This window comes from Schistocerca gregaria, chromosome 1 (assembly GCF_023897955.1).
Source record: "Schistocerca gregaria isolate iqSchGreg1 chromosome 1, iqSchGreg1.2, whole genome shotgun sequence".
Lineage (NCBI taxonomy): Eukaryota > Metazoa > Arthropoda > Insecta > Orthoptera > Acrididae > Schistocerca > Schistocerca gregaria.
The window spans coordinates 789,653,332-789,665,808 of NC_064920.1; the positions used below are offsets into that span (position 1 = coordinate 789,653,332).

Genomic DNA, 12,477 nt, shown 5'->3' on the forward strand with positions numbered 1-12,477 from the left:
TAAGTGTGGCTAAAATCTAAACATATTCTAACAAAACCAAACACTGTATCTTCAATAGAAGTAGGGATTTAAGGAAAAATCATTCAGTACATTCCATCAAAGCACAAGAAGTTATTTAAGTGAAAGGATCAAATGTCTAATATACACAGAGTAAAATGGAGGGATGGGTGGAATTCACAGCAGCATTGCTATATTTGTCAAAACATTATTTGAAAATTATAGAAATGAAGCTGGCACACCCACACTGTACTGGTAAAAGGGCAAACAAAAGGAGTATAGATGAAAAAACCACAGTTAATGTTAAAAAAAAAATTGAGGCTGGAGAAAGTAAACAAAAATGAATATAGGAAACCACTTAAATGCAGCTGATTGTTGTGTGCTACATACACTGATCATCCAAACACTGTGAGTGTTGCCACAACAAGACTGAATGCTGTCTGGTTGCACTGCAGGCATATGACATGGTAAGGGAAGTATATAAGCAGAGCAGAGACATATAGGAATTATTCTAGCAATAACAGAGACTGCAAAGAGGAAATCCATTGATATAAGTTATTTGACAAATGGCACATTGCTATGGCCCAGCACCTGGAACTAAGTATCTTGGAAATGGTAAAGCCCATTCAGCTGTCTGAGTATTACTGTCTTGGGCAACTCTAGCATGTGGTTCAAGGATGATGAAAACATGAGTAGGTGAAAATGTGCTGGATGTCCATGGCTCATTACAGATTGTGGAGTTCGGAGGCTTATGCACTCAGTGAAACAGGGCAGGATAAAGTCTGCTAGATCTGATGACATAGTACAGTATTGGTGCAGGCACAGTTTGTTTGGGGAACATGTGACTTCTCAGGAGATGACCATGATGTGTTCCCTATGTGGGCTCAAAGATGTCATCAATTACTACTGCAGTGGGCATGGGTTCATTAAAACTGGAACAAGGATCAATTGAGATGTGTCACCTGTTTGGGCAAATTAAACTTCCTGTTACACCAGATCAATGTTCATGTCCAGATATTCTGTCATCTATGCAAACAGCTGCTAGAGTATAAACCATTTTTATTTATTTATTGTTCTGTGGGACCAAATTAAGGAGAAGTCTCCATGGTCATGGAACGAGTCAATACATGAAATTATAACACGATAGTAGAAACAAATAAAATGAAATACAAGAAACATATTCAGGTGACAATTCGTAAGTTTAAATAAAGAAAATCAACAACGTAACACTGGAATTTGCTTAATTTTTCAGCTCTTTCAGGAGCTCCTCGACAGAACAGAAGGAGTCAGCCATGAGGAAACTCTTCAGTTTGGACTTAAAAGCATTTGGGCTACTGCTAAGATTTTTGAGTTCTTGTGGTAGCTTATTGAAAATGGATGCAGCAGAATAGTGCACTTGTTTTTGCACAAGAGTCAAGGAAGTGCATTCCACATGCAGATTTGATTTCTGCCTAGTATTAACTAAGTGAAAGCTGCTAACTCTTGGAAATAACCTAATATTGCTAGCAACAAACGACATGAAAGAAAATATATACTATGAGGGCAATGTCAGAATTCCCAGACTATTGAATAGGGGTCGACAAGAGGTTCTCGAACTTACACCACATATAGCTCAAACAGCCCGTTTTTGAGCCAAAAATACCCATTTTGAATCAGAAGAATTACCCCAAAAAATAATACCATATGACATAAGCGTATAAAAATACGCAAAGTAGACTACTTTTTGTGTTGAAATGTCACTTATTTCAGGTACTGTTCTAATGGTAAATATAGCAGCATTTAGTTTCTGAACAAGATCCTGAACATGGGCTTTCCACAACAGCTTACTATCTATCCAAACGCCTAGGAACTTGAACTGTTCCGCCTCGTTTATAATATGTCCATTCTGTCTGATCAAAATATCAGTTCTTGATGAATTGTGAGTCAGAAACTGTAAAAACTGAGTCTTATTGTGATTTAGCATCAAATTATTTTCCACAAGCCATGAACTTATTTCATGAACTACATTATTTGATAATGTTTCAATATTACAAGCAAGATCCTTCACTACCAAGCTGGTGTCATCAGCAAACAGAAATATTTTTGAATCACCTGTAATACTAGAAGGCATATTATTTATATAAATAAATAACAGCAGCGGCCGCAGCACCGACCCTTGTGGAACACCCCACTTAACAGTGCCCCATTGGGACTGAACATCACTACCACTCTCAATATTGGGGACAATTACCTTCTGCTTTCTGTTCTTTAAGTAAGAGGCGAACCAATTGTAAGCTACTCCCCTTACTCCATAATGGTCCAACTTCTGCAGTAATATTTTGTGGTCAAAGAAAACACCTAGCATTCACATCTTTTATTTAATCCATCCAAAACCTCACAGAGAAAAGAGAATATAGCATTTTCAGTTGTTAAACTATTTCTAAAACTAAACTGTACATTTGACAGCAAATTATGTGAATTTAAATGCTCCAGTAACCTTGTATATACAATCTTCTCAACAACTTTAGCAAACACTGATATCATAGAAATAGGTCTAAAATTGTCAAAATTATCCCTGTCTCCCTGTTTATAAAGTGGCTTCACTACCAAGTACTTTAATTGGTCAGGAAACCGACTACTCCTAAAGGAAAAGTTACAGATATGGCTAAGTACTGGGCTAACATACATAGAACAATACTTCAGTATTCTGCTAGATACCCCATCATATCCATGAGAGTTCTTGGTATTTAGTGATTTAATTATTAACTCAATCTCCATCTTGTCAGTATCATGGAGGAGCATTTCAGGTAACAGTCTCAGAACACTTTTTTCTATGAGCGCTATATGATTCCCCATTGGGACAAGGTTTCTATTTAGTTAACTTGCTATATTCAGAAAGTGATTATTAAATACTGTACATATATGCGACTTATCAATAACTCGGACATTCCCACTACGCACTGATTCTATATCCTTGACCTATCTCTGCAGACCAGCCACTTTCTTTACGACTGACCATATGGTTTTAATTTTATCCTGAGACTTAGCTATTTTATCTGCGTACCACATACTTTTTGCCTTCCTAATAACTTTTTTAAGCACCTTACAATACTGTTTGTAATGGACTGCTACATTTAGATTTTGACTGTTTCTAACGTTTTGATGTAATTGCTACTTTGTTCTACAGGATATTCTTATCCGTCTAGTCAGCCACCCAGGCTGCCTGTTTATGCTAGTACCCTTTTTTAAACATTCTAATGGAAAGCAACTTTCAAAGAGCATAAGAAAAGTCTCGAGGGAAGCATTATATTTATCGTCTACTGTATCAGCACTATAAACATCTTGCCACTCTTGTTCCTTGATAAGGTTTACAAAGGTCTCTACAGCAACTGGATCAGCTTTCCTGAAAAGCTGATAACTATATTTAACATGTGTTGAAGCACAAAAATCTTTCAGCACAAAAATCTTTTAGAGTTAAAACTTGTGCATTATGATCTGAAAGCCCATTCACTTTTTTGCTAACAGAATGCCCTTCTAGTAATGAGGAATGAACAAAAATGTTGTCTATGGTTGTTCTACTGTTCCCTTGCACTCTTGTTTGAAATAATATGGTTTGCATAAGATTATATGAATGAAGGAGGTCTACCAGCATCCTTTCCCTTGCACAATCACTTATACAATTAATATTGAAGTCATCACATATAACAAACTTTTTGTATTTCCTATAAAGTGAACCAAGAGCCTCCTCTAGCTTTAGCAAAAATGTTGTGAAATCAGAGTCTTGGAATCTATAAATAACAACAGTTAGAAGTTAAACTCCACTAAATTTAACCACACCTGCCCAACATTCAAACACTTTTTCAGTGCAATACTTTGAAACATCAGTTGACTCAAATGGGATACTGTTTTACACATACATGGCTACTCCCCCACACTATGAAGAGCTCCTAGAAAAGCTGCCAGCCAACCTGTATCCTGGTAAAGGAAGCATCTGAATTATCTCCTTATTTAAGAAGTGTTCAGATATACCAATAATTTCAGAGTCAACATATATAAGCCGTTCACTAACTTTATCTCTAATACTTTGTATATTTTGATGAAATATACTAATTCCCTCATTACTTGGATACCTAAGCTTTGTCAAAAGTGGTTTCTTTGTTAGAGAGACTTCCCTTAAGCAGGAATACCTATCAGCTGACTTCAATCTAAAACACCCACTACTGCAGGAATTTTCCCATGAGTGATCCCACCACCCCCACCTATGCTGTCACCTATAAGCTTTGCCAACCTCCCCTTTCCATACCTGTTGAGGTGCAGGCCATGTCTAGTGAAACCCGTTCTGCTGATAGACCCCACTGAAATGTGACTATTGCCTTCTGTCATCAGCGCATCCCCAAGTCTCATGTTATTACACTTGACGGCTGTCTTGAGATGAGGGCAGTGGGGCAGTATTATGTTACTGGGGACACTCATCTGGATTCTGTGGGACCTATGGTAGTAACCAAAAGCATCATGACAGCTATGGACTGTGTGAACATTATTGCAACCACTTGCGTCCCTTCCTATTTAATGACTTTCTCAAGGGTGATGGCATCTCCCAGCAAGATAAATGTTCATGTCAGAAGACAAGAACTATACTACAGTTGTTATAAAAGCATGATAGTGAATTCTTGTTGGTGTTGTGGTCACCAAGTTTGCCAGATCTCAATCCTATGGAACACATCTGGGATACTCTAGGGCATCAACTCCATGCCCACAAACTACTGGCCTGCAATTTTTGATAATTGTGTGATCTTCATGTAGACTTCGAGTGCCACATATACGTTCAAAAATATATCATGGACTTCTTGCATCCACACCAAGTGATGCTGCTACTGTGCTGCATTCCGTGGGTGGACCAACATGTTAGCAGGTGGTAATAATATTTTGGATCATTAGTGTATGGACATGTATGTTTTTTTTCTTAGAAGTAGAATCAAGTTTCAGTTCCCGGAGGTTAGTGAGTAATGCATTGATGGCCCCAAAAACCTGGAAGTACATACTAGATTTATCAGCATGTGATTGAAGCCTGATCTATTACATTCACAGATCTGTTTGGCAATTTTTCTAAAACACTCCTAAACCCCTCTTTGTCGTGTCCAGCATCCATTTTTGAGAATCCAAACCTTCTTTCCTTTTCAGCAGCACATAAGCCAGCATTTTGCATAAACCCACCTTCATTCCCCTTTTTTTTCAGAACCAGAATGAGTTTAAATTTCTTCTTTTGAGGCATTCCACTTATGAACACTTCCGCTGTGATAATTGGATACATTTTCCTATGCATAGGCATCTTTTTGTGTCTGCCATTTTTTGTGTCTGGAATGATTTTCACCACACCAGCTCACATCAATGTAAGGAATAACCCATCCAGTGTTTCACAGTTGTCTTATTTCCCACAAGAATCAGTCCCTTTTTCCAGCTAGTCAGTTATTTTCCATCAGCACAGGTTTCTTGTTGACTTTTTATTTCTGAGAACCAATTTCCAAATAGCATACCAAAGGGTTGTTTTACTCATATCAGGAAAGTCTTACACTACAATCTTATATTTTTCCAATTCAGCTGCCAGTGTTAGGAACTGTTTTTCCATATAAAAGTCATGATTTTCCATTTTATAACTCCCTTGTGTAAACACATGCCCAATGAAAACTTATGTTACCTGCAAGAACTCTTTTTTTGTGATGCAGGACATGAAGTTTCTCTATATTCACTTGAAATTTACTTCAAAGTACCGTCAATATTATTAGAAGAGTCACAAGTTCTCTTTGCTGGCTGTGATATGGAATTGCTTACACTCTGTTCTTTTTTGGGCTCAAAGTAAGCATGAGCACTGATGACCATGTACTTTTCACAACTCTGTAAGTGATGCACAGTTTCACACAAGTAAAAGGCACCTGATCATTTCTTGAGCACCATCTTACATGAGTATACGACAACAAATGGCACCCAGTCTACTCCGATATAACAGAAAGTTCTGATGTAAACTTCGCAACACTGAGCAGTGAAATGGAAATATTGTACTGAGGTCCAGCACATGGTGCATGAAGATGCAAAATCAAATAAGGTAAGCATGTGCTACTAGCACTTTATGTAGATTTATCTGTATAAAAAAGTAACAGCTGTGAAAGACAGCAACAGGGCTTCCATTTATGCTTTTTGTGGCACTGGCAATCAACATCCACCATATTACAACAAAGTGACTTACTGGAAAGCAACAAAAATCCATCTGCAAGTAGAGAATGGTTGTATCTTTAAACTGTGCAAAAGAAAATTTAACATAATTACAGCATGGCTCATATACCATAGATAACAGCTTCAGTGACTCATAAAAGTTGACACTCATCAAAAAACGTTCAAAAAAAGCACACTTTCTCTCAAATATTACTGCATATGTAGGCCTGGTCCAATAACAGCTTTCCATAAAACTGACTTATTATCCCTTCTTCCCTCCCCCCCCTCCACCCTCCCCATCTTTCACCTTTCACCTGTATTTGTTGTCACTGTTAATTGTGATACACACTGTAAACAAATCTTGCACTTGCCCTCTCCCCCGCCCCCCTTGCCCCCCTCCCCCCCCACAACCTGGTGCCCCAAGCGGCCACTAATGATTGTAATACTCCCTGTACAGAAATCTTACAGTTGTGGTGCCTCTCTTAGCCTGGTGTGCAAAGCAGCAGCTAGTGTCACTTGGACCTTAATCCATTACTGCCCAGAATCATTAAGTTTGTATGTGCAACTTAAAAATAGTTGCAGGTAGCAGGTAGTTATTTTATTATAGATGTATAGGAATAACATATTTAAATTTAATATTTACTTATATAGTCCTGAAAATTATACAATGACATCAGTTTTCACTCAGAAGAAAAATTCTCGTGTGAATGACATCTTCCCTTAGTCACCTTAGCTTAGCGAAATATTCCAAAACTTATTAATACCCTCAAAACAGTCTGGATAAACTTGTTCTTGACTGTTCACAAACATATACACAGTTTGGTGTTCTGACATACCTAGCACATTTGTAAGTGAGATGACATTTTCTGTCTTGCTTTATATAATTTAATGAAAGAAATCATAATGATGGATCAGGTTTTGCTCTTATGCTGCTGTATGGCATGGTTTTCCCTGAATTTCATCATCTGATAAATAGGAATCTTGGTCAATATCTCCACCCGTTGTTTCACAGGGAGGCCTGATACCAACTGACCATATTAATCTCTTTCCATCTCCCTTAAAATTATTGTTTTTCCCACTAACCACACATTAACAACACAAGTGCTCAACTGCAACTAAAGATTACAGACAAATTTCCCCAACTAAAATCATGCTAAAAAGAAAACATTATAAATCCCAAAGAAATACTGTGTATAATTTAGACTGTTTATTACAATACAGTAAATAATATTTACTTCTGGTGCTCCTTTGTTTACATTTTTTTGTAGAAGCCATTCATAGCCCTTAGTAACATCTGTCTCATAACCAGATATAAAATTTCTTAACACATTGTTGACACACATGCATTATTAGTTTTATCTGGCATTTCTATGGTGCTTCAGTTGAACATATTATTGTGTGGATGTCATTGGTTCTTTCCCAAGGTAGTATTGTTTTACTTGCACAAACACATCAGCCAGTCATCTCTCAGGTGGACATTAGTATAAAGGGAAGAATTTTCCTCCATCTGATGGATGGACGTTATTTTAAACAAGTACATTTTTTGTATTATACTCTTTACTTTCCAACTATCACTTTATTTTAGTGGCTGATAGTGGGGGATGCCTTATGTGTCACACAGAAGCAAAAGAATGTTGCAGCTGGCTTCAGAGCAATTCCACAAAAGTGATGATGATTACATTCAGACAATTCTTATGTTCCTGAAGTAGATCGCCTATCAGATTCAGACCATGACAGCAATAGATGTGAATGATGTTCTCAGTTTGACCAAAAATGAACAAGATAGTGTTGGCTCTGTTCAGAACAGGGGAAATAATGACACTGAAACTGACATAGCTTCTCATAGCAAGATGAACTGTTTCACATGGAGTTCCACAACACCCATTTGCAGCCCTAAGACATCACACAAAAATATAGTAAGAATTAGACTGTTGTCATGGTTAGGCCCTGCCGACCAGTTAGGTAATAATCCAAATCTAGGAGAAACACTGAGATTTTGGATGAGATTGTAGTATACACCAGCTCTAAACTGCAAGTTATATGGAATAAATTTAAAAAATCTTGCTCCTCCAGTTACAAAGATACAGACAAAATTTAAATTGAATTATTGATTAGTTTGATAGTTCTGTGTTCCTTTTTGAATCCTGGACATGAAAAATTGGCATCACTTTCTGCAAATGACTCTACCAGATATCTCATTTTTTCTGGACATCTCATTTTTGTCCAACCATGCCTCTAAAATGATGTAAAGTTTATCTGGTGCTCTCAGATTTTATGATGCATCTACTCGTGAACAAAGGAAAATAGATGATACTGTAGCTGCTGTGTCCAACATTTTCAGCATCTTTTTTTTCTAACTGTCAGAAGATACATTCCATTGGAGCTCACACTTGTGTTGATGAGAGTCTAACCCATTTACAGGCAGACACAAATTCAGAATATATATGCCCAAGAAATCTAATAAATATTACATAAAGGTCACTTGTCTCCAAGATGCACACTCATCATATTTATATAATCTATATATTTATACGGGGAAAGATAATGATCGAGCAATACTATCAGAAGAAAAGGAAAAGTTCCAAAAGCCAACTCAGTCTATGATTTGTCTTTCTAAATGTGTATATGGAACAAACAGTAATATCATAGCAGAGAATTGCTTTCCCTCCATTTAATTATGTAAGGAGCTGCTGAAAAAAAAGTTTATATATGTTGGAACTCTAAAATCTAACAAAAGAGCAATTGCAAAAGAGTTTCTTACCTACCCAAAGAATGAAGCGGGTTCTAGTCTTTATGATCTTCAATGCATCACTCCACATATACAAACGAAAAAAGCAGTGAACCAGAAATTATTAATTTCAATGATGCCATGAAATTTGGTGTAGATGTTCTAGACATGATGCACAGCAACTACTCACCCAACCTGTGAACAAGGAAGTGGTCAGTGGCAATATTTCACATTCTATTATCAATAAGCTGCACAAATGCCTACATTATGTATTTACATAAGGGTACAATGCCAAGATTTGAGTTCATGAAGGGCATAGAAATGAGCTCAATTAGAAGACATATGCAGATAACACTACAGATTCCAAACTTACCAGATGAACTTAGGAAAATTGTTTCAGATATTTTGGGTGAAGAGCAGCGAGATGGTGGTCCAACAAAAACCAAAAGTGATGACAAGCTAGAAAAGAGAAAACATTTTCATTACTACCCCTGCACACGGAACAGAATGATGGCTTGCAAGTGCATGATATGTGATGAGCCTAATCGCCTACAACGTTTCATGAAAATATGTGAAATATGTGCAGAAAGCTTGTAATTTTTTCTTTACTTCCACAAGTGCATGAAATGTGATAAACCCAACTGCTTACAGTGTACCATGAAAATATGTTAAATATGTGCAGAAAGTTTGTTATTTATTTGTTACTTAAATATATATCAATATATCTGAGGAAACACATCAACTTTACAAAATATTTCATTGGAAAACCTAGTATTTAATTTTTTTTATTTTTCAAAAGAATAACTAAGTTTATAAATTATTTCATGAAGGAAAGGTTTGTAATTTTTGCATGTTATAATACAAATTATGATTTGAACACAATAATAATATTGGTATTAATATTTCATCACACTTTTAAACTGTTATTAATTTTCGATATTGATTTAAGTGGACATAAACTGCAAAATTTGGTAATCTTAGTCTCCCAGATGGATGTTACCACCAGCACACAATTATTACATGTAACCAGATAAGGGTTGACGCATACACACCATCAGATTTAACATTCATATGGAACAACAAAGAACTGAAAATGGATACTTTAAAATTTCCACAGCAGAATAATGTATCTATAGCAGCCACCAATAGTTAAATTGTACACAACATTACCATTATGCTAAAATTAATTTTTAAATTTCTTGGAAGCTTCATTGCCATTGAGCATTAATGGGTTCAGCTTGCTCTATGCACATGTCACACCCTTTTCGACTAAAATGTAATATCCATACACTAAATAGAAAAATATTTCCATTCCAGCAACGTACAAAATATTGATGTTCACCTTGCAATGTAACCAGAATATGAGCTCAAAGTCAACAGTCAATCATTATGAAATGGATAATAAACTGTTGAATCAACTGAGTAGGATTTGCTAATAGTTTGGTGACAACTGCACAAATTAGACTCAATCTAGAACCCATGAAGTCAACTAGGATTGTTGACAAGCATTCGATAGAAGCATCATTAAAAGCAAATGTGCCAGTTATGAGGCATAATTTCACATTATAATTATGACCTGACATGACTGGTGTTCGTTGCGGGAACACTGAACACCATCATACAACACATTTTGTTTCTATTCCTACACTTTAATGGATAAATGCTCTTATCAGCAGGGTACCATCCATGTACACTTTTCTTACATTACCCAATGATTCTAAGCCATTCATCAACTCCCAAAGCCACAAAACCAACACCAGTGTCAAACCCCTCCCCATCGAATATGCATGGTACATTATAATGTCTGCTTCTGTCAATAACACTGACAACATCCTAAACTATTTGTGAGAAAAGCTGGAGACACTATGAAAATTTATCTCCTATGATAATAACCAGTTATGAGGCATAATTTCACATTATAATTATGACCTGACGTGACTGGTGTTCGTTGCGGGAACACTGAACACCATCATACAACACATTTTGTTTCTATTCCTACACTTTAATGGATAAATGCTCTTATCAGCAGGGTACCATCCATGTACACTTTTCTTATATTACCCAATGATTCTAAGCCATTCATCAACTCCCAAAGCCACAAAACCAACACCAGTGTCAAACCCCTCCCCATCGAATATGCATGGTACATTATAATGTCTGCTTCTGTCAATAACACTGACAACATCCTAAACTATTTGTGAGAAAAGCTGGAGACACTATGAAAATTTATCTCCTATGATAATAACCAACACTTTCATGACTATATCTATACCTCATTACAGAACTAAAATAGTTGGAAAATATTATAGAAGATAGTAAAATTTTTATCCTAAATTTTATCTGTAGGTGAATGTCACTGTGATTTTTACCACACACAGCATACAACTTGTATATAATATGAATGCTACTTCTGTCATTGGAATCATAGCTTCAGGGTGTTCATTTTGTTACACCACAGGATAATTTGATGTACACTCCTGGAAATGGAAAAAAGAACACATTGACACCGGTGTGTCAGACCCACCATACTTGCTCCGGACACTGCCAGAGGGCTGTACAAGCAATGATCACACGCACGGCACAGCGGACACACCAGGAACCGCGGTGTTGGCCGTCGAATGGCGCTAGCTGCGCAGCATTTGTGTACCGCCGCCGTCAGTGTCAGCCAGTTTGCCGTGGCATACGAAGCTCCATCGCAGTCTTTAACACTGGTAGCATGCCGCGACAGCGGGGACGTGAACCGTATGTGCAGTTGACGGACTTTGAGCGAGGGCGTATAGTGGGCATGTGGGAGGCCGGGTGGACGTACCGACGAATTGTTCAACACGTGGGGCGTGAGGTCTCCACAGTACATCAATGTTGTCGCCAGTGGTTGGCGGAAGGTGCACATGCCCGTCAACCTGGGACCGGACCGCAGCGACGCACGGATGCACGCCAAGACCGTAGGATCCTAAGCAGTGCTGTAGGGGACCGCACCGCCACTTCCCAGCAAATTAGGGACACTGTTGCTCCTGGGGTATCGGTGAGGACCATTCACAACTGTCTTCATGAAGCTGGGCCACGGTCCCGCACACCGTTAGGCCGTCTTCCGCTCACGCCCCAACATCGTGCAGCCCGCCTCCAGTGGTGTCACGACATGCGTGAATGGAGGGACGAATGGTGACGTGTCGTCTTCAGCGATGAGAGTCGCTTCTGACTTGGTGCCAATGATGGTCGTGCCATGCAGGTGAGCGCCACAATCAGGACTGCATACGACCGAGGCACACAGGGCCAACACCCGGCATCATGGTGTGGGGAGTGATCTCCTACACTGGCCGTACACCTCTGGTGATCATCGAGGGGACACTGAATAGTGCACAGTACATCCAAACTGTCATCGAACCCATCGTTCTACCATTCCTAGACCGGCAAGGGAACTTGCTGTTCCAACAGGACAATGCACGTCCGCATGTATCCCGTGCCACCCAACGTGCTCTAGAAGGTGTAAGTCAACTACCCTGGCCAGCAAGAACTCCGGATCTGTCCCCCATTGAGCATGTTTGGAACTGGATGAAGTGTCGTCTCAC

The 12,477-nt window shown here is 38.2% G+C and overlaps 1 protein-coding gene across 2 annotated transcripts in view; it reads left to right on the top strand.

Annotated features, from left to right (window-relative positions):
* LOC126269625 (aminopeptidase Ey-like) overlaps positions 1–12,477 on the top strand; it is a 216,498-nt gene that overhangs the window by 172,429 nt on the left and 31,592 nt on the right. The gene's annotated exons all lie outside the window — the stretch shown is intronic.